This window comes from Glycine soja, chromosome 7 (genome assembly GCF_004193775.1).
Source record: "Glycine soja cultivar W05 chromosome 7, ASM419377v2, whole genome shotgun sequence".
NCBI lineage: Eukaryota > Viridiplantae > Streptophyta > Magnoliopsida > Fabales > Fabaceae > Glycine > Glycine soja.
The window spans coordinates 21,105,644-21,133,265 of NC_041008.1; the positions used below are offsets into that span (position 1 = coordinate 21,105,644).

Here is a 27,622-nt window from a genome sequence, read left to right on the forward strand (position 1 = left end):
AAAGGTTTAATTTGATCCCTCAGTTGTTTAAAATGAAACAATTATACCTTTTTATGTCAAATCGGTTAATTTAATGAGGGAAATCTATTAATTGTCAAATCTATTGTAATTAAACAACTCCACTTAATTTTTGTTATCCCAACTCAAGTGTGCCAAAAAAAAAAAGAATTGAATCAACTTTTTCAGAAGAAAGTAAAGAGTGAGTATGCAAGATATCATTAAAGGAGATCCTACCTAGGACAATACTCTTAATAATAAAAACTTTATGGAGTATGTATGTATATAAAAATGGACTCTTTCTGGACTCATATATAAACAAAAATAAATAATTTCATATTAATTAATCTCACGTAAGAAATAACTTTTTTTCTAAAATGTCTTTTATTGGAACTTGCTATCGTGAATAAAAAGGAGTCATTGAAAATAAAATTAGAATTAAATGAAGAGATTTTTAGGAATGATAACATTAAAGAAGATAAAATTAATTAGATTTGCTTATATTTAAGTTCAACATACAAGATTACTTTTTTACTTAGTCCAGAAAGAGTATTTAAATATTCATATAAATTCATCAAAATAATATAAAAAAATTTATTCTTATAAATTGTAAAATGTGAATTTAATATCCGCACATGATACAAGATACTAAGCTTGGGTGTGTAATCCTATAACAAAAAATAAGATAAAAAGATTATATTTTTATAGTTATTAATAACAATGTATAACTTTAAAATGAAAATATAAATTAAATCAAACTTCATGAAATTTTCTTTTAAAAAGAAAAGAAGAAAAATGTACAAAATGACTAAGAATTTGTGGTTAAAACATGTTTAGCGTCAATTTTTATTTTTTAGAGTCGGTAAGACCGACACTAAAACCAATGGAATGTATTTGGATGATACCTCCCATTCCAGAACAAATGAAAAACACAAGATGCCACTCAAGATGTGGGTGTCTCCTATATTCTATGCAACAAAAATCACACATGACAGGTAAATAATTTTGTAAAACATCAACTTTATTAATTAATTTTGTAAACTAACCCATTTTGATAAAAAAAATAGTCTTATTCCTACTATCCTTTGCAACAAAAAAGGTTTGTGACTCTCTTCTTTCCATGTTTCATGCATTGGTTCACTATCTTCTTGTTTTAAGCTTAATTTTTTTTATTTCTTCTCTCTCTCTCTCTCTCTCTCTCTCTATATATATATATATATATATATATATATATATATATATATATATATATATTTATTTATTGTGTGTGGGAGATCTCCATTGCTTGTTATCCTTAATTTTACTCTGATCTATGGCCTGTTGTTTTTCTTGTCCCTCCCCTTATATTTTGCTAATTTTGTTCTCCCACCACTCTCATATGTCGCAGAAATTGACCTCAATGTCAATGTCACCCGGGAATATATCTGTCTATCTTAATGTCTATGACTTGACAATAGTAAATGGCTAAATGTATTGGGCCGGCCTTGGTGTTTTCCACTCTGGGGTTGAAGGTTATAAAATTTTCTAATGCATCCAACTTTGTCTTCATTTTATACAAGATATGTGCCTAGAGTTTAACTTAGTTCAAGTTGATTCTATCTATGCCGCCTTTCAATGGAGCTTATATCCTATATTTCACAAAATTTGTTTTTTAATTGAGTGTTTCATCATCATTCTCGGATAGTTATCACTTCAACATTTCTTCTTCTTCTTTTTTATTTAAAATAAAAAATAAAAAAAACACTAAATGATAGGATGGCCTCTAGGCCCATATAATTGAATGGTCCAAAGATTATACTTGGAGGAAGTTAGACAGTATTTTATTAAACTGTAGTTTTTATATGACGTTGAGACTTGAATAATTATTATTCATTGATAGATATTACTTAGAGCTATAAGTGTATTCACTTGTACCTATTATCATTGATAAAAAAACATCAGTATTTAAATTTTATCTTTATAGAAAAATAAAAAATTCAAAAAATATAAACTACAATTTATACATTCTTAAATCCAATTAATATAATCTTTAGACCTACAATGCCCATCCTATCACCAAGAGAATGGAGGAGTACACACAATTTACCTATTTCTGGAAGATCATTTAACCCTGACACTATGACTGTTTGATCACATACACATCACTTGTATTATATACAAATATTTATTTCTATTGCCTTATTTGGAGACAAAAAAAGTATAATATGGAGTTATGGTGACAGTTTATGGAGTAGCTTATGCATTTGGAGCCCTTGATGTCTCTAGGTTGAACCTCGGCAGTGTCCTGGCTATAAGTTTAGGAAGTCAATATTCATGGGAACTACTAGCTTAGATCCTTTCCAAATTGGAGAGTTCATGTTGCGCCAGTGTGCAAATTACAGTTGTGATACTTATGGCTTGATTGTGAAGAATTTTAACCATTTCAGTGAGGATATTTGTAACAAGCTAACGGGGAATTCTATACCAAAATGGGTCAATCGTCTTGCAAGAATAGAGGGTATATATATATATGCATGACATCTTTTTAAACTCTAGATCCATTCTTTATCTTTATAGATTGTATCGGCAGAGACATTATTAGAACTCAGCTTCTACTGAAATGCTTTTAAGACCAAAATAATGTATATACAAGCGAGAGATCTATAATCCCCACTTCTTGTATTAGCTTTTAGGTTTAGGCCAAGCCTAAAATTCTAAGGATTCTTTGATGGAAAATGTAACATAATTGTTTTGGTTTAGGTGGAAAATAAGGAGTGAGGATTGCTACATCATTGATACGCATACCAAATCCTACAAGTAGTATAAAATGAAAAGTCTAAGTATCATTTTCCCGAGGGACGTGCTTAATAATGAGCAATTTACATACATTTTACTGATTAAGAGCCAAAATAAAGATGGAAACGTGAAAATAAAACTAAAAAAAGGGATGTTTGATTCTCAAGGATCTAGATTGCAGACAATCGTTGCAAGAAACAATGATAATGAAATTAAGTTGGGGTTCGATTTCACTAAACCACCCCCACATCCATATACAAGCTATTAATCAATGTTTATCATTCATTTGTTGTCACCAATTCATAAAAATGCTCAATCCCTAATTCCTTACAAGAAGAGCCTAAGTCCTTTGACTAAACTATCAATCCCTTGCATAACTTAGCCAAGTTACTTGCTTTAAGAAAAATAGTCAAAGGTGACTAATGGATTTTGCTCTATTCCTAGCAACAATACCCATTAGGTGTTTTTCTCCGATTCATAGTTCAAATACATTTTCCAATCATATTTGGGTGATTAAATCAAAGCAAGCATTAAGCAAAGAAGAAAACACTTAACAATGAATAATAAACATTTATTAATAACTCAACAGATATACATGAGTTTGGGTTTAGCATCAAACCCCAACAAGGGAGAGCTCAACCACTCATGGGTGAGAGGAGCAACAAAAATGGTGGAGAAGGGATGAAGGTGAAAAATGGAGGAATGGGAAAGTTCCAAGCATTCCTACTTGTGCCAAAACCTAGGTCCGAGAAGAATGCCTTGTTCTCTTGCAAAAGTCCCTTTTAATGCTTATTTTTCTATCCACAAAGTGTCAGCTCGATAGTTTTGATCTGGTCATTGTGTTTCGACTGAGCCAAAGCTTTAGTTATACTTGTTGGAAGGATTCTGGTTGGACGAGCCAAAAGTTTTAGCCAGTCTAGAATTTTCTCTAGTGAATGATTGTTCTCTGCCTTGAGTCTGACTAGGCCAAAGGTGACATTGTGCTTTGACCTTGATCCTAAGATGCTTTGAAACCCAACTCTAATTTTATATATCAAAAGATTAAAAACATGAGATTAAATTCAAAAATTCACATAATAAAGTAGATGCCTAAAAATTAAATCTTTTGAACTAAAAAAAGGCAAAAACAAAAATTTAAATAAGGGATAAATAAAATAAATACACTTATATATACCAAAAAGTAAGTATAAAATGGGCTTATCAAGAATTACTTCACATTTTCTTGGTTCAACAAAAATTAAATGGTTGAAAAAGTGAATTGTGAAACTCATTTGCACTCCACCCCCACTAAATTTTTTCGTGAAAGCAGGTTCATAGTAATTTTCCATGCCTCCTAATTGGCAACATTCCATTTTACTAATTTAACTTTCCTCCCTATTCACACCTACTTATAGCTAGCAACATAGCCTTAATGTGGCTGACTTAAAAATAATTTGTGCTTTTTATTATCATTTCCTAGTAAAGAATTTCATAGAAGAAGCAAATTTCACCTTTTCAAGAGCCATATGGGGTGGAATTCTTTCTTGCAGTCAATTGCCTTTGCATACACTCCAAAAATCTTACTCATGCTTTCTCTGACTTATCTATCTTTTCTTGTTCACCTTAATTGTAGGTTCCTTTCGCTGCATGCTTACTCCCAACTGTCTCCTTGATTCTCTTAATTAAAACTAGCTTCTATTGTTTAGCATGATCCCATTGTGGCAACCATAAGGTAAATTAGGTGGTTGCCTTAGATTCCATTCAATTTAGCACTACTAGAAAAAACACTTTTAACATTGGTTATTTTGGACATTCAACATTGGTTCAAAACCGATTTTAAAATACACAATAAAACATTAATTTTTATGAAAACCGATGTTGTATAATAAGAAATATACAAAAAAATTGCAAAAAAAAAAATTGACAAAAACCGATGTTGTTATGCACCTCACAACATCGATTTTAACAAAAATCGATGTTGTAAGGTGCATAACAATATCAGTTTTGGTCGCAACTTACAACATCGTTTTTGACCAAAATCGATGTTGTAATGCACCTTACAACATAGATTCTTCCAAAACCGATGTTGTTTTGCATTTTTTTAAAAATATTTTGTTTGTTTTGTTAATTAACCCAAACCTGCAAATTGAAAACAAAATCAAACCAGACAGTATAAAATATTATATTCAAATTATTATTGAATAATTACTATCAAATAAAAGAAATACTTAAAGTAATGAAACAATAATCTCAATACATAAAATCATCTATAGCCTAAGCTAATTAAACATAACCCTACAATTTTAAATAGTAAGAAGAAATAGTGAGAAAGCTGAGCTAAAAGAATTTGTAAGCTTTAAATAAAAAAGGAAATGGTGAGAGAAAAACAACGAAGGGATAACCTCCCTAGTTGTGCCATTGGCAATAATAAATCCACACAATATGCTTTTCCGAAGACTCACAGTTCAAATAGTCAGACCATAAAATTCATATTCTTTAATAAATTAGTCATTACAAAAGGCAAAAGATTAATATCTTTAAATTTATCATAAAGTATTTAGCATTTCTGCCATTTCAGATAGCAACAATAGGTAGAGTAATTTTTGCCTCTTTGGTGCACTGCTTGGATATATATAGATAAAGGAAAAATGACATATTTGAGGAAGAATACGAACATGATTCCTGTACGCATTCATACACTGATAGGGAGGATTGTGCAAGTGAAGAAGGCCATATATATATATATATATATATATGTCATCAGCTTAATTACTTACCTCCATTAAGTCACAACACCAATGGTTCTTCAGGCTTGGTCATGACCTCATAAAACCAGTAAAAGAGTGATATGAGTGATGTTCCACTAAACTACATTTCTTCTACGAATACATGGATCATTCATCTCAACAAAAACAAAATTTGACCCCAAGATTAATTCCACTAAATCCACGGAGTTATACTTATGCAACAATGAAAACATGTGATATGAGTGATGTTAGTATAAAGCAATAAGAAGAAGAGAAAGGAATAAGGAGAAGAGAGAGAAGACACAAAGTTTTAATGTGGTTCGACACACAATGTATGCACCTACGTCCACGGTTACACTAAGAAAACTTTTTTGTTACTTGCACATTTTAAAGCTTACAAGGTGTCTCTATATATAACACTAATGAGACACAAGTTTTTACAAATCAAGCGATGTGGGACAAAGGAACTAAGACCACAAAACTATAACAATTCTCCCACTTGGGGTCTAAGCTCCAAACTCTAACAGCTCCTTGTAAGCCATGAGTTCATCGACTCTTTACCTAGTGTAGCACCTTCATCTTTAATTATCCTCGAAGGCTAACTGAGGCAATGCAAAGCCTCAACTTGTTAGTTGTAACAACTTTAGTCAACATATATGCTGGATTCTCTGATCCTAAGATCTTCAGCAAAGGTAAGTCTCCATCATTTATCAACACCCTGATAAAATGGTATCTTAATTGAATATGCTTGCATCTAGAATGGAAGACTGGATTCTTAGCAAGACTTATAGCACTTTGACTGTTAGTCTGTCACTGAACATTGAAGCATTGTCTTGTTCTTTCCCTAATTCATTGAGAAAATTCTTTAGCCAAATCATCTCTTTAGCTGCTTTTGAGATAGCTATGTACTCGGCTTCCATGGTTGAGAGAGCAACTCTATGTTGAAGTTTAGACTTCTAACTTACAGCAGTACCTCCCAAAGTAAAAATGTAGCCTGTGGTTCTTTTCTTGGTATCAAAATCTCCTCCCAAGCCTGCATCTAAAAATCCCTGTAAAGTGAGATTGCTTTTTCTGAAGCACAAACACATCCCTAAAGTACTGATCGAGGTCGTACCCGAATCAAATAAACATTAAAAATGCAGTATCTAGGAAGTGATCCTAGGTCGTCTCCCAACGAGCAATGATCAACCAAACGTTCATAACTGATAATAATAAAACAATAACGAATTGGGGGGGGGTTGTTTGTTTTTGTAAATTAAACAACGAGTAAAATTGAATTAGAAAATATCAGAATTAAAACACGATGCTTCCCCTTGATTCATAAGCAAGTCTCTTATCCTAGGTTGCGAGAATTTATCCTTTATCAGTTCAACCACTTAATCCAATCCTAAATTAAATTACTAAGCAAAATTTAACATAAGGCATTCATTATGTGATTAAGCAACACATACACCAATTAATCATGAACGATCATTAAGCATGAACGTAAATTAAGCGCGTAGACAATTAATCAAGCACTAAGCATGTATGGATTAATAGAAACAAATACAGAGTAATTGGTGAAGAGGAAAAACTGATCAGAATTTAATAGTAATAATAGAACCTCAAAGAGACCTATGCTTGATCCTCAAGAGAAAACAACGCTGGAGACTTAGCCTTCCATTAATCAGTAGAAAACGAAGAAAACTAGAATTATTCTTCCAAAACGAAAAAGAGACTAAACAAATTGATAGTAGCACTCTAAAACTAAAATGAAGGAGAGGGAGAGAGAGCCCTCAAACTAGAACTTTGGTGTTGTTATATATTTTCAGCCCCAAAGCTTATAAATCTGTTTTAAGTCCAAACCCATAAATAAAATAAAATCTAGACAAGATAAGATAAGATTTGATAAAATAAAATCCAGATGAAATAAAATCTAGATAAGATAAGATAAGATCTAGATGAAATAATATCTAGATTAGATAAAATCTAGATAAGATTAGATTTGATCTAGATAAGATAAGATTTGATAAAATTGTCTGCTCTCTTCAAGTCCAAGCCCAATTCCGGATTCAAGCCCAATTGCTTATAATTCTCCTAAAATTAAATTAAAAACACAAAATTAGTCTAATAGGCCCAAATGATAAAATTGCATAATTAATTTGACAATTAAGGTTAATCAGTAATTAAAATGGTGACAAAAAGGGTTAAGAAATAGGAGAAAATGATGACACATCAAATACCCTTCAGATATCTGAGTATCCACTTTACGCCTTCCCAATGCTCCTTTGCTGGATTTGATAGGAACCTACTGACAACTCCCACTGCATGTGCTATGTCAGGTCTAGTACACACCATAGCATACATCAAACTCCCGACTGCTGATGCATATGGTACTCTTGACATGTAACATTTTTCTTCATCTGTCTGCAAAGATTGCTTCTTTGAAAACTTCAAATGAGATCCCAAAGGGGTATTCCTGGTCTTAGAATCTTCAAGGTAAAACCTGTCAAGCAATTTTTGTATATATTTCTCCTGAGACAGCTTCAAAATTCCTTCTTATCTATTTCTAAGAATTCTCATACCAAGGATTTGTTTAGCTAGACCAAGATCCTTCATTACTTCAACCTATTAATTTTTGCCATACTAGATCCTACAATCAACATGTCATCAACATACATGGCAAGGATAACATAACTATTAGTATATTTCTTAACGTAGTAGCAATGGTCCATGTCACATCTGTTGAATCCTGAGTTTCTCATAAACTCATTAAACTTCTTGTACCACTGCCTCGTTGCTTGTTTCAAGCCATATAAACTTTTATGAAGCTTGCACACAAGATTCTCCTTGCATGGCACTTCAAAACCTTCTGGTTGGGTCATATAAATGTCTTCCTCTAAATCCCCATGCAAGAATGCAGTTTTAACATTTAACTGCTCCAAGTGAAGATTCTTTGCAGCTACAATACTTAGAATAACTCTGTTGATAATCATCTTTACAACTGGAGAGAAGATCTCTGTGAAATCAATTCCTTGTTTTTGTTGAAACCCTTTTACCACAAGTCTCGCCTTGTATCTTCTTCTACCGTCAGATTCTTCCTTTAGCCTATAGACCTACTTATTCTGTAAAGCTTTCTTTCCTTCTGGCAATTTAATTAAAGACCACGTCTTATTCTTCTAAAGGGATGTCATCTCATCTTTCATTGCTAGCTCCCACTCAATAGAGTCATTCCCCTGCGTAGCCTCACTAAAACATTCTGGCTCACCAGCATCAGTTAACAACAAATAATGCAATGAAGAAGAATATCTATCTGGTGGTACTGAAATTTTGCTAGATTTTCTTGGAGGAGTTAACAGTTATGGTTCTGACTCAACCTCTATGCCTGTACTCTGGTTTTTATTGGCTACATCACTTTCTGAAATTTCTTCAAGTGTTGCTTTCTTAGAAATTTTTGATAGTTTACCTGCATATGTAGATTCTGCAAAAATTTTGTTCTTATAAAATAAGTTCTCATTAAAAGTGACATTCTTGCTTCTGATAACTTTATTGTTTTGGTCATCCCAAAACCTGTAGCCATACATGTCAGATCCATAACCAATAAAATAAAACTTCCTCGCCTTTGGATCCAATTTATCTATACTATTAGAGTCTATTAGTATATATGAAACAACCAAAAATTCTCAAATGTGAAAGTTTTACCTCCTTTCCAGACCATACTTCTTTGGGTAGCTGATAATTCAAAGGAACTGATGGTCCTCTATTGATGAGATATGTTGTTGTGTTTATTGCTTCTGCCCAGAATGCTTTAGGCAAGCCAGATTGGATCTACAAACACCTCACTCTCTCATTCAAGGTTTTATTCATCCTTTTTGCAACACCATTTTACTCAGGTGTTCCTTGTATTGTCTTAATCATTATGATCCCATGTTCTGAATAGAAGTCCTTAAACTCCTGACTATCATACTCCCCGCCATTGTCAGATTTCAGACTTTTAACCTTTAGAACTATCTAATTTTCAACTTCTGTTTTCCACCTTTTAAACACAGAAAACACATTAGATTTATTTTTAAGAAAATAAACCCATACCTTTCTGGTAGAGTCATCGATAAAGGTGACATAATAGCGGAATTTCCAACATATTTCACTGTGGTTGGCCCCCAAACATCTGTGTGCACCAATTCTAGCTTTTCTACTTTAGGAGTCTTCCCTGCCCTCAAGAAGCTAACCTTTTTCTGCTTTCCAAAGATACAGTGTTCACAAACACCAACATCAACATGCTTTAGGCTTGATAGCTTACCCTTTTCCGCCATAAGCTTCATTCCTTTTTCACTCATGTGTCCAAGTCTTTGATGCCATAGGGTTGAATTATTGACAGCCTCAATAACTACTACCATATCCTCATCTGCAATCATGTAAAGAGATACTCGCTTCTTTCCACAAGCCACAATGAGATTGCCTTTTGTTACCTTCCAAGCTCCATCTCCAAAAGTGGTGTAAAGCCCCTCATCATCCAATTGCCCTATAGATATTAAATTTCTCTTTAAGGCAGGAATATGTCTGACATTGTGCAATGTCCATAATGATCCACTGGAGGTCTTGATGTCAATATCACCTCTTCCAACAATGTCAAGAGATTTTCCATTTGCAAGGTAAACTTTCCCAAACCTTCTAGAAATATAGTTAGACGATAAATATTTAGAGGGAGTGGTGTGGAATGATGCACCTGAGTCCATAACCCATGAATCAACAGGACTATCCAAGCTGCAAATTAATGCATCATCAAATTCATCAGTTGCCGCATTTGCGGATTCATCACCATCGCGCTTCTTATTTTTGGTCTTGTTCTTCTTTGGTGCCTTGCACTAATTGGTAAAGTGACCTCTCTTGTCACAATTCCAGTAGATAATGTCACTTTGAAATTTTGTCTGACCTTTACCTCTTGACTTTGATTTGCCTCGACCATTCTGACCCTTCTGGGTACTCCTTCCTCCGCCTTCAGTATTCAATGCTGAATTGGAAACATGACTAAAAGATTCACCCGAATCTCTCTTGCAAACATCTTTGCTTAAGATCAAGTCATGGATGTCACTAAGCTTTAATGTGTTCTCCCTTGTAGAACTACTAACTGCAGTAACAGTTGCAACCCAACTATCCGATAGTGATGACAATAGAATCAATGCCTTCACCTCATCCTCAAATTTAATCTGCACTGACTCCAACTGGGCAAGAATAGTATTAAATTCATTAATATGATCAGTTACAGAGTTACCTTCTCCCATATTGAGGTTGAACAACCGACGCATCAAGTATACTTTGTTGGCTGCAGACGGCTTCTCGTACATATATGATAACACCTTCATTAAGCCTGAGTAGTCTTCTCATTTACGATGTTGAGCGCGACGTTCTTGGCTAATGTCAATCTGATCACGCCAAGAACCTGTCGATCTAGCAAGTTCCATTCTTCTTGCCTCATGTCGTCTGGCTTATCCCCTGATAAGGGTTGATATAGCTTCTTCTGATATAGATAATCCTCTATTTGCATCTTCCAAAAGCTGAAATCTCTGCCATTGAACTTCTTGATCTTCACCTTCCCCTATTCTAATGCCATTGCTCCCACTGCCCCCTCTAAACTGAGAAGACTCCCACTAATTCCTCTGAACTAAGGAAATCCCGTGGTGTAACCAAAATCTCTGGTACTAGATGTTAGTATACCTATGTCCACGGCTACACCAAGAAAAAGGAATAAGAAGAAGAGAAAGGAATAAGAAGAAGAGAGAAGAGAAAGGAATAAGAAGAAGAGAGAGAAGACACAAAGTTTTAACGTGGTTCGACACACAATGCATGTACCTATGTCCACGGCTACACCAAGAAAAATTTCTTGTTACTTGTACATTTTAAAGCTTACAAGGTGTCTCTATATATAACACTAATGAGACACAAGTTTTTACAAACCAAGCGATGTGGGACAAAGGAACTAAGACCACAAAACTCTAACAAGTGACTCAAGCAACCAAAAATCTACAACAAGGGACAAGCATAACAGGGAGAAAGTGCAAATTCCATTGAGATAGTGTGATATGATCACATTCACATTGATTCAAATGCTATATACAAGTATCTTAGCATCATTCGAGAGCTAAGAAGCCAACTACATAATATCTTGCCCCTAGGCTGTTCAATTGCACTAAGCCAATGGGCTGTTAAGTTTTTTTGGGCCGTCTGGTTTTATTATTTTGATCATTTGAATGAAAGCATTTTTTTAAAATTTGATGACAATTCTAATAGTGATATTGGCTCATCTTCATCCTCTTTTTCCGAAATGGACACAATAGAATCTTTCTCCCTGTGCTCACTAGAGTTTTCTAGGTTATTTTACTCCATATTCTCTGCACCCGTGTTTGATTCTAGCATTATAATCTCATCTAGAGGAGAGGTAGAAACTACATCAGAAACAAATTTCTGTGGCTCTAACATTTTAGATGCTATAGTAGGATTTTCTACTATAGGTTCTGACTTTTCACTACTAACCAAAATTGAATGGAAAGGAAGACTGGCAAAAGATCTAATCTGCTCAAGCTTGATATCTTCCTTTCCCTAAGATGAAATCCCCAAAAAGTGGTATGAAAATAAGTAGAGAACAGACATGGAGCTACATGTTTGCATCATGTATGTAATTAATATATAGACATTCAATGAGATATTTGGCGAAAGCATACCTTATCAGGACCAAGCTTCCTCTTTGAAGTAGAATTCCCAAGGAGTTCCCTATAAGCACCAGTAGGCTTTTTTAGCACCTGAACAATTGCTCCATTTCCCTATAATTAACAATATAGTTTTGATCAATGCTCATCACTAGGAGGAGGCTAAAACATTGAACTAAACATTGAAAAACAAAAATTTTGTATCCTTTGAAGTAGAAAGTGCACCAACATTTGCATCCCTATTTTGCTTTGAAATTGTGAGACTATCTTGATGTTTAGAAGATTCCTCCTCGGGGTCAAAAGAATTAATTATGACTTCTCAAGGATATTGATATAGCTGGTATTTTCAATTCCAACACTTTAATTACATTTCCAACCTTAGAATCTTGTGTATGGGATTGGGGATCTTCACTTCCATTTGTAAAAGGTACTACATCTGATGCCTGCACAACGATCATCATACAATTTAATCAACACAAAATCAGAAATTAAGACTAAATAAGACTTAAATACCAAACCATTAAGCTAGTAGAGCACGCAATAGTTGAAAAGCATTAATTCCCATAAGGAGAAAATCGAAGTAGAAAATTTTAAACTTCTTATAGTTATTTACACATCTCAGCCTACTCAAATTTATCAGTTTTGAAACTAACTTAGCTGACATTCATAACAAATCCAAGGATCAAAATGACAGCAGTATAGCCAACTACCATAATCCTTGTTTATTAGACACCTTTTCAAATATATACACACATACGCATACTTTAAAATACCTTCTATAAATTCGTAGTGGTGATTGAGATGACAACGTAGTTAGAAGCTGTAGTTTTATTATTAAAGTTACTGAAACAAAAGTGATAATGATACTAACGAAGGTGGTAAGAAATGCTATCAATAGCAAAATTGAGATTTTGACGATGACAATGAATGTCATAAGAGTACTGCTAAAGGAGTAAACCAGACTTTATAAAATAAAGAAAATTAACAAAGATTAATCTATAAAAATCCAAGGGGATAAGTTCACATTTTTGTCAAATTGAGATTCACGAGAAAATCATGGCTTCTAGATTAAGACGACTTGACCACAATACCTTCTATAAATTTGTAGTGGTGTTTAATGAAAAAAAAGGGGCAAGATATTGTTTCCTATGTAAGTGTTAAGTAATTCAAGATTGATGCTACAAATAATTAAAAGAAAAAAAAACTTACAGAAACAATAGCAAGTTGTTGAGCATTGAAACCGTCCTTCGGGCATTGAAACAACAGTGGTCAGATTCTGCTGTCGTTGAGGCCCATCAGAATCTCGTACTCTGGGAGCCTCGTACTCTGCCGTCGTCGACGTAAACCTCGGGATTTCAAACGTAGCGGTCAGATTCTGGCAACTGGAGGCAGAACACGATGGAATTGTCCTCGAGGCCCATCAGAATCTCAGCCTAATCCAAGATCTAGTTCTGCATGTTCCTCGTGCGACACGCCAAATCCCTAATTCAAAGACAAAGTAGCTTGCGCCTCCTTCTCAGATCCTCGTCATCTCCCCCTTGCGGATCTTCGTTGTCGCAGCCATCCTCTGCCTCCTTGTGTTCCTCGAACTCCTCAAATTGAGAGCATAATAATACTCTTAGTTTAAGTCAAAATTGTCTAACAAAGGCCTTGGACCTACACAATCCACCTTAATTAGCTCCCATCATACTATCTTTAAGTTGGATTAGGTTTAAGTTAATAAAAGATTTTAAACTTACCTACTAACTAAAAGTCAAGATAGATACCCTTTGTTGGCTATGAAGCATGAAATCAGACGGAATGCATTAATAGAAGTGGAAAAAGGAAATTCAATTATCTTTTATTTTTATGGTTAAATAGTCACTTTTGTCCCTCACTGTGTAATTTGCTGGCAAATGCGTCCCTGAAAGATGAAAACACAAAATTTAGTCCCTGAAAGTGTAAAAAGTGCAACAAATATATCTTGTCGTTAACTTCAGTCCGTCACCGTTAATAAAATAGCCTACGTGGCATGGAGGGACAAATTCGTCACTGAAATGATTGCCAATGTGGATTGTCAGCCTAGGGACATATTTGTCATAATATTCTTTTGACTTTTCGTCTTCCCACTCTCTTGACAAATACGTCTCTGAAAGATAAAAATGCAAAATTTAGTCCTCGAAAGTACAAAAAGAACGACAAATATATCCGGACGTTAATAATGAATTCGATAGGAGAGAAGCTATGAAAAAATGGATTAAAAAAACAGTAAAATCCAGTTTAAGATTTGAACTATTATACTTTGATTATCTATCTATTTATCCATCTATCAAATCGTTAATTAATTTTTTAATTAATCAAATAACTACTTATTTTCCAAAATAAAATAAATTTATTTAGTTTTATGATATAAAAAAATTGAGTTACCATTTTAAAAAAAATGAATGCCTTTTATTTCTTGAAATTGTTTCTTCAATTAATTATTAATATTTATTATGTACCCTGCCACAGTATGTTAAGTGGAATGCAAGGTCGCTGCAGTCCCTAAATCAGCGAGAGATACAATTTTACGTACCAAAGGCAAAGAATAAACCTATGTATTAGTTTTTCTTGTTTTGTTTTAAAGTTAACCTCTATGTTAGTTTGAGCATTATTGTATTTTTTATTTAAATTTATTTGGGTTCTTTATTTGTTAGTAACTATTTTCATTTCATTCATATTATGTATAATAAGTGTTGTCTCAAGTGGAAGCACATAAGGTTTATCCAATGAATTCTTTCATATTTGAGGTATATATATATATATATATATATATATATACACATACATTTTATTGATTAAGGAAAAAGACTTATAATTCCACTTTAGCTTTATCTAGTTTAAATTTTGTGAGACTTTTTTTTTTAAAAAAAATAGTTGATTAATTTTTTTAAAAAAGAAATAAATAAATAAATTTGGTCTCGCGACCGGTTGTATTTTTTCTACTAAAAACTCTCGACATATCATTTTTAATATAAATATGAGGGCACTTAAGTTGGAATTGTGATATGGAATAATTTTAAAGATTAATAGTGAAAAATTTAGTAGAAATTTGATAAAATTATGAGATATAATAAAGTTTTTTTTAACAGCAAAGATTAAGATTTGACAAGGAAATCAAAATAATAAAAATATATATATTAAAAGGAAAATTGAAAAATATATTGCATAAGTACTAAACGAATAGGAGAAGTAAATTATAAACACATAATAATAATAATAATAATAATAATAATAATAATAATAATAATAATAATAATAATAATAATAATAATAATAATAAGCCACAATCTATTATTAACGTCTATATATATTTGTCACACTTTTTATACTTTTGGAAATTAAATTTAGCATTTTCATCTTTCAGGGACGCATTTGTCAGTGGAGTGAGAAGACGAAAAGTCAAAAAAATATTATGACAAATATGCCCTATGCTGACAATCCATGTTGGCAATCATTTCACTGACAAATTTGTCCCTCTATGTCACGTAGGCTATTTTATTAATGGTGACGGATGGAAGTTAACGGCAGGATATATTTGTCACACTTTTTACACTTTTAGGGATTAAATTTTATATTTTCATCTTTCAGGGACACATTTGTCAGCGAATTACACATTGAGGGACAAAAGTGACTATTTAACTTATTTTTATTAGTCCACGAAAGTTAAGTTTTTATTTTTTCCTCACTTTTATATTCAGTGATTTCGCAAAGTATTTTTAACTAAGCAATTCCCTTATCTCTTATTAGCCCTTGGGTTTGAACTAGTTTAAAAATATCAACAAACTGTTGATTGTTAATGTACAAATCAAAGGATCAAAGCTGGTCTTTCCGCCTCTTATGTTATTTTCCCAAAATTACGAGGCAAGGTTAACCCTTCACTACCAAAATTCTGTAGAAGGAGTAAGAATTGAGTTTTTTGATGTTGTTGTCTGTGGATAGTAAATATCCTGGACCGATGCTGGTAGTCCTTAGTCAGATATCTTATTTGCAAGTATAGAAAGGAATTCAATGTAATACTTTCTATGATTGGCTAATCCCATCTTGGTAAGCAATGGTAGTAAACAAAGTGCCAAGAGATTCACAACATGGTCAAAACAGTACAGAAGATCCCAAAACTGTGCTAATTAGAATTTTTAGTGTGTTATGTTCAATATTTGTCCATATGTATGAGTTGGATAATTAACTAGTTAGTGAACTAAACATCAGTGCATGCTTGCCCTTTTGGTGTAAACATGTAATACAAGTTGAAGTTGAACACAACAATCTGGAAGCTAAGATGCAATTAATTATATCCCTATTAGATGTATAATCAACAATGGTTGGATATTAATGGAAAAAATGACCTTCCCATATATAGCCAACCCTCTTTAAAATGTTCAGCTTTGCTCCTCTTTTACTTGGGTTCCTTGAGCCTCAGTCCTTACACAATACAAAGGATATGTGTGTTGAATGTCAACTTTACATTGAAACATGGGTGGAGGAATCACAATGAGAGGTCTACCTAGAAGCTTACTTAAATCAGTAAGTCAAATTTATGAAATGCATTAAACTTCATGTTTGCATTATAGGAAGCTAATTATTGTCGTATTAAGGGCTAATGGGCAGCTTGTTGTTGTCTGTCCTAGGACCAATGTTGTTGTGTGGTTTTGTTTGTTGCATAGGAAGCCTGATATTCACATCAAAGTTGCAATTAACAAGTTAAGTATTAAATTATAACTTATTTACTCTATTGTAAACTGGGATACATAAATAGTTTTATCCTCGTATATATGTTGATGTTTTTTTGCAATCAGTTCAATGAAGACATTAAAGACTACTTTGGATGGTAAAACTGATCAAGCGGCACCTCATTGGATTGAAGTAAAGGCTAGTCATTTAATCAAAGCCTATTTTCGACTGGTGATAGTTTGGAACTTTGTAACTATGAGATTTAAATATTTTTCATATTGATTTTAGAGTCATGTTCAAAGCAAACACTATGAGTGTGACTATTATGTCATGCATTGGATGTGGAACATAGTCAACAAGGGGTTGAAGAATGAATGGAGCATGGTATATTTACTTTAACAAGTTTCAGTTATTAGTTCATTGCTTATGTTAATCATTTTACATGTACTTGATTATAGTATATTTTTACTTGTAGTGGTTTGGTGATCGAACACCGTTAGACCTAGAGACCATAACAACAATTCATGAGAAATGGGCAACATATTTTTTAGAAGTTAAAAACATCCAATTTAGAAACGTTGAGATGATATAGGATGAACCACTATGGTGTATTTCATGTTTATTGTAAACATTATAAACAACTTTGTTAAATTATTGACATTGTGAATTGAGCATGAATATATATTTTGTTTAATACATTTATATTTTTTCAATCAAAGTTCTTGGACAATACATTGTATTCGCAATATGTATTTCCGTCGATAGGATAAGTGTTTGTTTGTGTGGACAAGCTGCCTCTTTTCCAGGTCATTGTCAAGATGAGGCTTTTCATAGTCCTGATGATAGCCCAATTCACAAGAACAAATATGAGGTTCGAGAACTGCACTCATGTATGTTCATATGAATCTTTTATTTTAGTATTTTGTTTATTTCTAATTTTTAATTTAATCTTTTATGATTATTTCTCAACATCTAGTTGCTGCGTGAAAATTTCCTATCTCAATGGGAGGGTGGAGCCATGTCTGAGTGGTTCTCGGTTCAGCAATTGCATCAATGTTGTGGATTGTGGTGTCGTCTTAGAAAATTTGGTCAGTTACAACTCATTCAAAAGTTATAGACCAACTACATCATTGCTGTCTTTTCTTACTATATCCCAGCTAGAACACATTTTGTATAGGTAGGTCAAGGCAGAGATGACATGGAATAGTAACTATTTTTCAAATGCCTAGATCAGAATTGTTTGAGGATTGACTTTGACATAATTGGTTGTTTTATGTGGGGAGTGCTTTTAAGGTGATAGTATTTTCTAGTAAGAATGGAAGCATCGCCTCTTTGATAGGGTGATTGATAAGTTGATTTTTAAAAGTTATATTCTAATTATGCTAAACATTTGTGATATCTAGTAATCCCTTCAGACATTCAAGGTGGTTAGTTGGTATTGCACATTTCAAATGTATTCATTATATGCTGTCTCTACAGACTTGTTTTATTTGCTTGATTCTGTCAAAGTGTACGTAAAGGGAAAAAGGTGCTATAATGTTTCTCTAAAGTTACACCGGGTTACCTTTGTAGTATTTTTTTGTTTCATTGATTGTTTAATTACTTTTCCTCCTCTGTAATTCTGTTGAAGTTTTGTAAGGTTTACAATTAATGAATGTAACTTTTAGTTATCATTCAACAGGCACTGTAATTGACCACGAAAGAAATGGAGGATAATCCCCCTTCACACGGTATGGCTACACGCCAGGAAATTGTAAGCACAAAATACATTTATTTTTTTCGTTTTCTAGTTAAATTGTATGACTAAAGCTCTTCCATAGAGCAGTTGAGGTCTTTGTGATATTCAGTTAGCATCTCTTTTATTAATTAACTCAAATGAGATAACCTTGTATCAAGTTTGGACAATGTTGTTATGATCAGACATCAGTGGCAATGCCAAGGATGAAGGATGGCCTGCTTGGACTTAAGGAAATATTTGCTAAATTTTTTAGTAGTGTTTTCTGATGGGTTCCTTTAAGGACCTTATTTGGACTACTATTTTTATTTGTGACATTTTTCAAAAATTTGAAATTTATGCATGTTGTTTCAGACCCATGGCCTTATTTTATCATGATTGTGTACTGGTCATAGTTTTATTTTTCTCAATTCTGAACTTGTTGCTTGTGCATGTCTGGTTTTGATTAAATTTAGTGGATTTTAATCAAAAGTTCACTTTGTTAGAATTAATTACATTTTTTTTAATATAAATTGATGTTATGGCCTTTCAATATGAGTAGTTTTGATCAATTTGGTAAATTTTCTGCTTTCACCTTCATAGTGTACAACATCCATTAATGACTCTTCAATTAGTCATGCTAGTCAGTTGTCTAATCCATTCCTTGGGTTGCCCCTTGAGTTTGGCAAATGTGAATCTTGTGGTACTTTTGAAGATGGAAAATGCGAAGGTTTATTATCTGCTCCTTTTCTATGCTTTCTTTTAAATAGTAAAAGAAGATATATTTCAAATGAAATAATTTGATATTACTTTTCAGGTCACTTCGAATATATTGTGTTGCTAATTCCAATATATCACCCAAGTCATATCAGTGACTTGAAACAGATGCTGAGCATGGTCTTCTTAAACTGCCAAAAATTAAGGAAAACCAAGGTATTAACAAATGTAATATTGTCATGCATATACAGAAGAGAATTCATTGTCAATTTAGAAAAACATTTTGAACTATTATAGAGTATGGACAGACAGGTGATATGTAAAATGTGGGAAATAAAAAGAAGTTTGACTTTTTTAAAGAAGGCTGCACAAGGGTGATTGGGGAAGCAAAAATGTTATAATTGAGTTTACATGTACAAGGAGTGCTTATAGATGCACCTGTAAGATGAATATGGCTAAATATGCCTGCTATTTTGTATCACAATAGAGATCTCTTAATTAATTAAGATCCACAAGGAAACATTTAAATTAGTTAAATTATAACAATTTTGTTGTTCATGACTTTTATTTTTTTAAATTCTTGACCTCATATTTTGAAGATAAGGGCTCCTGAATGAGAGTTGCTAATTTTGTCTTAACTTTTTAAGTAATCTTGGCATCATACAATTTAGTTGTTAGATTTAATTCAAGGATAAAACCTTCATCTAATGCTATTATGTGAGCTTGATCTTACTGGCTCACAACCTTTCAGTTTCCAGCTTCAAGCAGTGGTTTAGCCTAGAGATTAATATCTCCTTGTTGTCACGTTAGTATGATTAAATTGCACATATTTTTTTTTTCTCGCAATAGGTATACAGACATACAATCTTGAAATAGTTCTTGCTTCCTAGTATTGTTTATAATTTATTCTACCATTTATACAGGCTATGCTAATAATATAAGGCATTCTAATTTATATGCACGTGTATGTATATATTTTATTCTAGGTAGAATCTTATGATCTATGTTATGGTCTCACTTTGTGGTTGTATAACCCCTTGTCCTGTTCCTACTGTTTAAGATCGTATCTTCAGTATCTTTATTTTTGACCTTAATACACTTTTTGGGACAAGATTGTCCATATACTTTATCCCCCCCCCGGTTCCCTGTTTTTGTTCATGGTTTACTTAATTGTGCATTATCCTCTGTTTAGGTTTGTATGTTTTTTTCTTGGTACATAATGCTTCAGTTTGTTATCAGAATTGGCTAAAATTTGTTTACTATTGATTCTAATTTGTTATATATGCGAATCTTTTTTTTAATGTAAAGTTTCATTTGCAAGGTTCATGGTTTTTATTTCTTCCTATTAGGAGTTTGATGCTCCCTCTTGTCACTTTATTTCTCAAATGGTTGTTTCTTTTACTTGTTTGCATATAGGTTGCCCAATTTATTAAATTTTTGCAATTCTCCTTTTTTATGTACTTCATTATATTAGTCCACTGACCCTATTTTCTCGATGACCGGAAAAAGGGCCATAGAAGCGCTTGGAAAGCTTAGAAATAATGAGGCCTAATAGATAACTGTCTGTATGGGCATAGGCGAACATAAGCCAAATCCCCTACCTGGAATGTCACGTTGTGATGGTGGCAGTCCATATAATGCTTCATGGCAGTCTGAGCTTCATTTGTTGGCAAGTACGACACTGAGAAACATAGCAGTAGACGTTGTGGCACATGCCCTCCTAGAAGAAATTCGCTTGAAGGCAGCGAAGGGTTTTGGCGGTACCCATATGCCCCTCTAGGGGAGTAGAGTGGAACTCTTTCAGGAGCGAAGGAATGAAAGGGTTGTCTGGCGGAAGCCATATCTTGCCGCGATAGAAGATCAAATCACAGTGAACTAAATAATCAGGGTGGGCCTCTGGGTGTTGACAAATCTTATTTAGTAGTTCGTGGAAAGCAGAGGACAGGCGAACAAAATGCTTAATTTCGTTCAAGTAGTCGAGGTTGGGAAGGGATAGAGTTAAACATTAATTTTGTGGGACGACTCTCGAAAGAGCGTCTGCCGCCACATTATCGGAACCCAAACGGTATTGAATAGTATAGTCGTAACCCAAAAGTTTAGCCAAGTAGTGTCCCAAAAGGTAGTGATGCCATTTTCGGATGGCCGTGGTGATTGCATGCAGTTCTCTAACATATGTTGAGGAGCGTTGCAACCTGGGGCAAAAGATTTTGCTATAGAAGGTGTTAGACCCTAATTTTATCTGGGTATAATATTTTTATCATTCAGATATGATGGTTTGATCATTGCTGATCGAATTACAGTGTTTGGCATCGGTTACAGTGCAAGGCCAAGGGGTCACGCAGGGTTGAAGTGGCCTCAGAATAACTAAGAAGGGGGGGTTGAATTAATTATTAATGTGTCTTGACTAATTAAAAATTATCCTTCTTAATATTACTAGATTCAATTTGGCTTTACTACTAAGTTGTGAGGATGTAAAGAACAAAGACAATAACTTAGACAAAAGTAAAGCAGAAATAAAAGAACACAGCGGAAATTAAAAAGTGTACGGAAGAAGAAGACAAACACAAGATTTATACTGGTTCGGCCACAAACCGTGCCTACATCCAGTCCCCAAGCAACCTGCGGTTCTTGAGATTTCTTTCAACCTTGTAAAATCCTTTACAAGCCAAAGATCCACAAGGGATGTACCCTCCCTTGTTCTCTTTGAAAAAACCAAGTGGATGTACCCTCCACTTGAACTGATCCACAAGAGATGTACCCTCTACTTGTACCACAAAGGATGTACCCTCCAATGTGTTGGGACAAAGAATTCTCAGGCAGTTAGTCCTTTGAATCTTTGTAAAGGGGAAACAAAAGATATCTCAGGCGGTTAGTCCTTTGAAATCTTTTGCTTAAGGGGAAGGGAAGAATCAAAAGAATTCTCAGGCGGCTAGTCCTTTGAATCTTTTGTAAGGGAGAAGAGAGACACAAAAGAATTTAGGTGGTTAGTCCTTCGTTCTTTTGGCAAAGGGAGAAGAGAATGAAAAAGATGAATAACACAAGTTTTTGAACAAAGAACTTTTCTTGGAAGAAAAAGTGTTGATAAAAAACTTTTAGAAAGATGAAGAGAAATGAATCAGAAAATTCTGTAGACAAATATTGAAAGATTGATTGAAAAATGTTTGAGAGATGATGTTGAAAAAGAGTGAAAGATGGATGATTCAAAGGTGATTGATGATTATAAAGATGTTGAAGGATGATTAATGAAACTCATGCCATGGTTACATATTTATAATCTCTTGATGACTCAAGTCAAAGCTTGTGACTCTTGGCAATTTCTATAAAACTAGTCACTTAAAAAAGTTGTGACTTTTGAAAAAATCTTCAGAAACAAGTCACTTAAAGAATTGTGACTTTTGGAAATGTATTTTTCGAAATCAGTCACTGGTAATCAATTACACTAATCGATTACACATCAACAGATGTGACTCTTCATTTTGAATTTTGAAAATTAAAACGTTTAGAAGCTCTGGTAATCGATTACAAGTATTGTGTAATCGATTACACAAGTTTAAAATACTTTAAAACTGTTTAAACATAAGTTGTAACTCTTGAAATTTGAAATCTTAACATTTTAAAATACTGGTAATCGATTACTACCTTCTGGTAATCGATTACCAGAGAGTAAAACTCTTTGGTAATGATTTTGTGAAAACTTCTTGTGCTACTCAATGTTTTGAAAAACTTTTTTTAGTACTTATCTTGATTGAGTCTTCTCTTGATTCTTGAATCTTAAGTCTTGAATCTTGATCTTGATTATTCTTGAATCTTGATTCTTGAAACTTGATTCTTGAATCTTTGGAATTTGCTTAACTCTTGATTCTTTGGCATCATCAAAATAACCTTGGAAGACATTGCTTCCACAAACAACTCCCCCCGCTTTTCAAAATCTAAAATGTCGTTTCAAGGTCCAACGCCTTAACGGCTCTTTGTTTGCAATTAAAATAAATCTTAAAAAAAATCAATTCAACACACAAACATTTAGACTTAAAGAACTACGTAGGTTTGATTTCCTCATTGCACCTGAGGATACATAGGAGCAAGGGCAACACCCTTGTCGATTAAAAAATAATAATATTAAATAAATAAAAATAATATAGTAAAAGAAAAGAAATTCACCGCTCTTGGAAAAATAATTAATTTTGTAGTCACGTTATTTTTATGTCACACTCAGTTAAAGGTTGTCATTCTTTGTGATGGGTGCGTGGGGTGCTATACCTTCCCTATGCGTAAACAACTCCCAAACACTTTTTTTTCAAAATTCGCAGATCTCTTTTGGTTTTTCTAACATTTTCCTCGAATAAACGTTGGTGGCGACTCCCACTCATTTTCTCCCTAGGAGACGAATGTGTTTTCTTTTATTTTCTTTCGTCGTCCTGTCGTGACATATGTTGGGATAGATGGTGACTCCATTGGGGACTCGTTAGAGAGTTAAGCCATTTGATTGAGTGTGCAACTTTATCATGACTTTTTCTTTATTTTCCCTTTCTCTTTTATCCCTGCGTTGTGCTCTTGTTCGTTAAAGTTTCATTTCGCTACCGTTCGTTTTGCGGTTTTGCTTCGATCTCATTTCCTTTGTTCGTTGTTTTTCTCATGCTTGTATATAACCTTTGCTACATTGTTACTTCTTGGCGTGTATCCTTGTATCTATTATCTTCGTAGTTAGAAATAAATTGTGCCATTGAATCCTAGGGTAGACGACATGTGCTATACTTGTTGTATCTGCTTGAGAACTTTTCTAGTTGTTTTGTAGATGGGGATGGGTAATTCTTAGGTTGCTTCATTCACACATGACACTACACTTTTTGCACACACTTTAAGATATTGGGCCATATACCTGTATAGTTGCTTATGCCTTGCATTCCCTTCTTCGTTACCAAAAGTCACAATGAAGTGTGAAAGTTTACACTGTGTTTTTTGTTTCATGTGTTGGGTACCATGGTAATAGCTATAAACAAACCATGTTGGGGTTATACAATCCTTTCTCTCGAAAATGATTGAAATCACATGAACATGGTACCCAATGCATTGTTAACAAGAAAGGGTGGTTTTGTGGGCGTCTTGTGTCGGTTTGATAAATACATTTGTCATGCATAGCATAACTATGCCTTGATCATTCATCATATCTCTTCTATGTCGGTTGTTAAAATATTGGCGATCAAAATTTCTATTCCTGCAAACATAGGGTTAACCCCAAGAGCAATCTTTTAAGAAAAGGATTTTATCAAGTCAAGGTCAAAGTATGGAAGTAACTAGCTTGCAAAATTTAGGGTAGAAGATGGGTCAAGTTTACATAGCTTCTTTGACTACTGCCAACACATGATTGAGCTAATAACTTACAAAATTAGGAACCATTGATGTGTACATGTTTTATTTCCAGTTGCACTTTGACTTTGACGAGATTTAATGAAAATTAGAGTTGATTTGACCCTATGTTCTACTGAATATCCTGTGTAAAATTCACAATACTTCAACAACGTATCATTCACATGCATTCATGCTTGTTGTCTTTCCACTTTGGTTGCGTTACTCATTGCATTCTTTCCTTGAAATCAGAATTGTAATCATTATAACCAAAGATAAATAACACGTTTTACGACACCCTTACCAGATGCGTGCCAAGGCCATAATAATGAGTGAAATCGAAGAAGTAGATGAACAAATGAAGGCTGATATGGAGGCCATGAAGGAATAGATGACAACGATGATGGAAGCAATGATGAGAATAAGGAAGATGTTGAAGGATAACACTACTACAATTGTTGTTGTGAGTACTGCTACTGAGATGGACCCGATTCACCCAGTCGATTTCAATCAAGTGAATCGTCCAATCTCAGATGTAGTAGGTCAAGGAGGTGAGGTAGCGAAAAATGCATGTGGGCCTCATCATGTTCAGATTCAGAGCAAGCATTCCTTCCCACCATATGGGTTGCCTCCTAATTATACACCACCCACTGTTGTATACTCTTCTAGTGAGAATATCAGCAATTCTGCACCCGTACTCATTGAGAATGAACAGCCCCAATCTGATCATGCATATGTCTCTCAACCCATGGGGGAAACACATGAAGTCCCCCAAGACCACACTCTGGCTATGTTTAGGGTTTATCCAGGATATACCACTGAAGGGCAAACATTTTCTGGCATCCCGGTGCTAAATACTCCTAGAATATCTCAATGTCGCCCGTTATCACAACCCTTACATTTTGTAAGGGGAGAGGGACCTTCCATAATACTTGAGAAGGAAAGGATTGGGCATATGGAGGAGAGGCTACACGCAATTGAAGGAGGAGGAAATTATGCCTTTGATGACATGGCAGAGTTGTGCTTGGTACCCGACATGGTTATTCCACCAAAGTTCAAGGTGCCAGATTTTGATAAGTATAAGGGAACCACTTGCCCAAAGAATCACTTGAAAATGTATTGTAGGAAGATGGGAGTGTATGCGAAAGATGAAAATTTGTTGATGCATATCTTCCAGGAGAGTCTTGCTGGGGCAACTATTACTTGAAATACTAACTTGGAACCTTCTTGGGTCCATTCCTAGAAGGACCTAATGGATGCTTTCATTAGGCAGTATCAGTATAACTCTGATATGGCTTCAGATAGAATGCAACTACAGAATATGTGCAAGAAAGACAATGAATCTTTCAAAGAATATGCTCAATGGTGGAGAGATCTGGCAGCTCAAATAGCGCCCCCGATGATGGAGAAAGAGATGATAATAATGATAGTAGACACATTGCCAGTGTTTTACTATGAGAAGATGGTAGGTTACATGTCTTCAAGTTTTGCAAATTTAGTGTTTGCTGGCAAAAGGATCGAAGTGTGTCTAAGAAGAGGGAAATTTGATTATGCTGCTACTACGAGTTCTAGTAATAGAAGACCTAGAATGAGTGGACGAAATAAGAAGGAGGGAGAAACCCATGTTGTGACTGTTGTTCCTACATGGCCAAATTTCCCACTAGCCCTTTTAAATCCCTTGTACCAATATCCTCCCCAACAATATCAATACTAAGCCAATATCAGTCATTCCCATTACTCACCACCCTACCAACCAAAAACACTTAGTCAGCCACAAAGGCCACCCCTAAATCAGCCACAACATTTACCTACAGCACATCTGAGACCAAACACTACCCCCAATACCAACCAAAACACCAATTAGGGAAGGAATTTCCCAGAAAAGAAGCCTATAGAATTCACCCCAATCCCGATGTCATATGATGACTTACTGCCTTATCTGCTTAATAATGCAATGGTAGCCATAAGCCCAACAAAGATTCCTCAACCTCCATTTCCCCGAGGATACAACTCGAATGTGACATGTGCTTATCATGGGGGAGTTCTAGGGCATTCCATTGAGGACTATATGACCCTGAAACATAAGGTGCAAAGTCTGATTGATGCAGGTTGGCTGGGATTTGAGGAGGACAATCACTTGTGAATTCTGACGTCATCAAGAGATATTATGCATGATGCTTGGGGCAATTTGAGGGTCGTTGTAGGATATTTCCAAGGACTCATTAGGATTTCCAGGTTTATGCTATTACTGTAAACAACAATCACAACGTTAATAATATGGATGAATTTCATGTTGTTGTCTCTCATTCTCGCACGATTACATCTTTGCTTATTTAACTTTCACTGGAATGTGAATGTACGCATTTGGTTTATTTGCTCAAGTGACTTGTGCTCCTGAGTTGATCTTCAAGTCTGCCCAATCAGAAATTGCACATTCTACACGTTTAGTGGGGGTGCCGTAAGCAACGAGTAAAGTTGAATAAACATTTGATTGATTGTGTTTCCAAGTCAAAAAAATAAGAAGTATAGACATTCATGTGACCTCATCTTATCATTCTTAAAAGTTGTCTTTCTCGAGAAAAAAATGAGTTGGGAAGAACAAGAGTCATCTGACTTAATCTGTCAATTGAAAATCCTTTAAATATTTCTTGTCCTTGAAATTTTTGTTTCAAGAACTTGCACAATTTATTTCATTTCTTCTTGCTACAAGGTCATGACAAACGACAAAAAAACATATACCTCCGAACCCTACATTGGGGCAATGGTAGGCACCATGCATGAGCTTCAAGTGAACATAGGGGCAGACAAGAAGTCCTCACCTGATAGGTTGAAAACCCAAAAGGGTGGCCTAGGCAAGTAAAAAAATAAAATTAGGAGAGTGTTTATCAGAGGTTTTGTCCCAAAATCCAAACTGTAAGAGTCTCTAGTCAAGATTTAAAAATGACACACGGTCGTGTTTCTTCATCCCAAACACTAAT

The 27,622-nt window shown here is 34.2% G+C and overlaps 3 long non-coding RNA genes across 5 annotated transcripts; 1 reads left to right on the top strand and 2 right to left on the bottom strand.

Moving 5' to 3' along the window:
- Nucleotides 1-3,329: 3,329 nt before the first annotated feature.
- On the bottom strand, nt 3,330-4,879 carry LOC114417840. The gene is made up of 2 exons (XR_003667945.1): nt 4,263-4,879; nt 3,330-3,792 (listed from the first exon to the last, which is right to left on the bottom strand). It is a non-coding gene; the product is annotated as an uncharacterized LOC114417840 (long non-coding RNA).
- Nucleotides 4,880-5,850: 971 nt separating this feature from the next.
- LOC114419305 lies at nt 5,851-13,825 on the bottom strand. 2 transcript variants are annotated; one of them, XR_003668231.1, is made up of 4 exons: nt 13,391-13,824; nt 12,411-12,624; nt 12,197-12,295; nt 5,851-6,537 (listed from the first exon to the last, which is right to left on the bottom strand). It is a non-coding gene; the product is annotated as an uncharacterized LOC114419305 (long non-coding RNA). The 2 variants fall into 2 exon arrangements; XR_003668232.1 differs by lacking the exon at nt 5,851-6,537 and adding an exon at nt 7,524-7,574 and having other exon boundaries at nt 13,391-13,825.
- A 3,896-nt stretch (nt 13,826-17,721) lies between these two features.
- On the top strand, nt 17,722-19,808 carry LOC114417823. 2 transcript variants are annotated; one of them, XR_003667939.1, is made up of 4 exons: nt 17,722-17,760; nt 17,847-17,958; nt 18,552-18,623; nt 19,402-19,808. It is a non-coding gene; the product is annotated as an uncharacterized LOC114417823 (long non-coding RNA). The 2 variants fall into 2 exon arrangements; XR_003667938.1 differs by lacking the exon at nt 19,402-19,808 and having other exon boundaries at nt 18,552-18,913.
- Nucleotides 19,809-27,622: the final 7,814 nt, after the last annotated feature.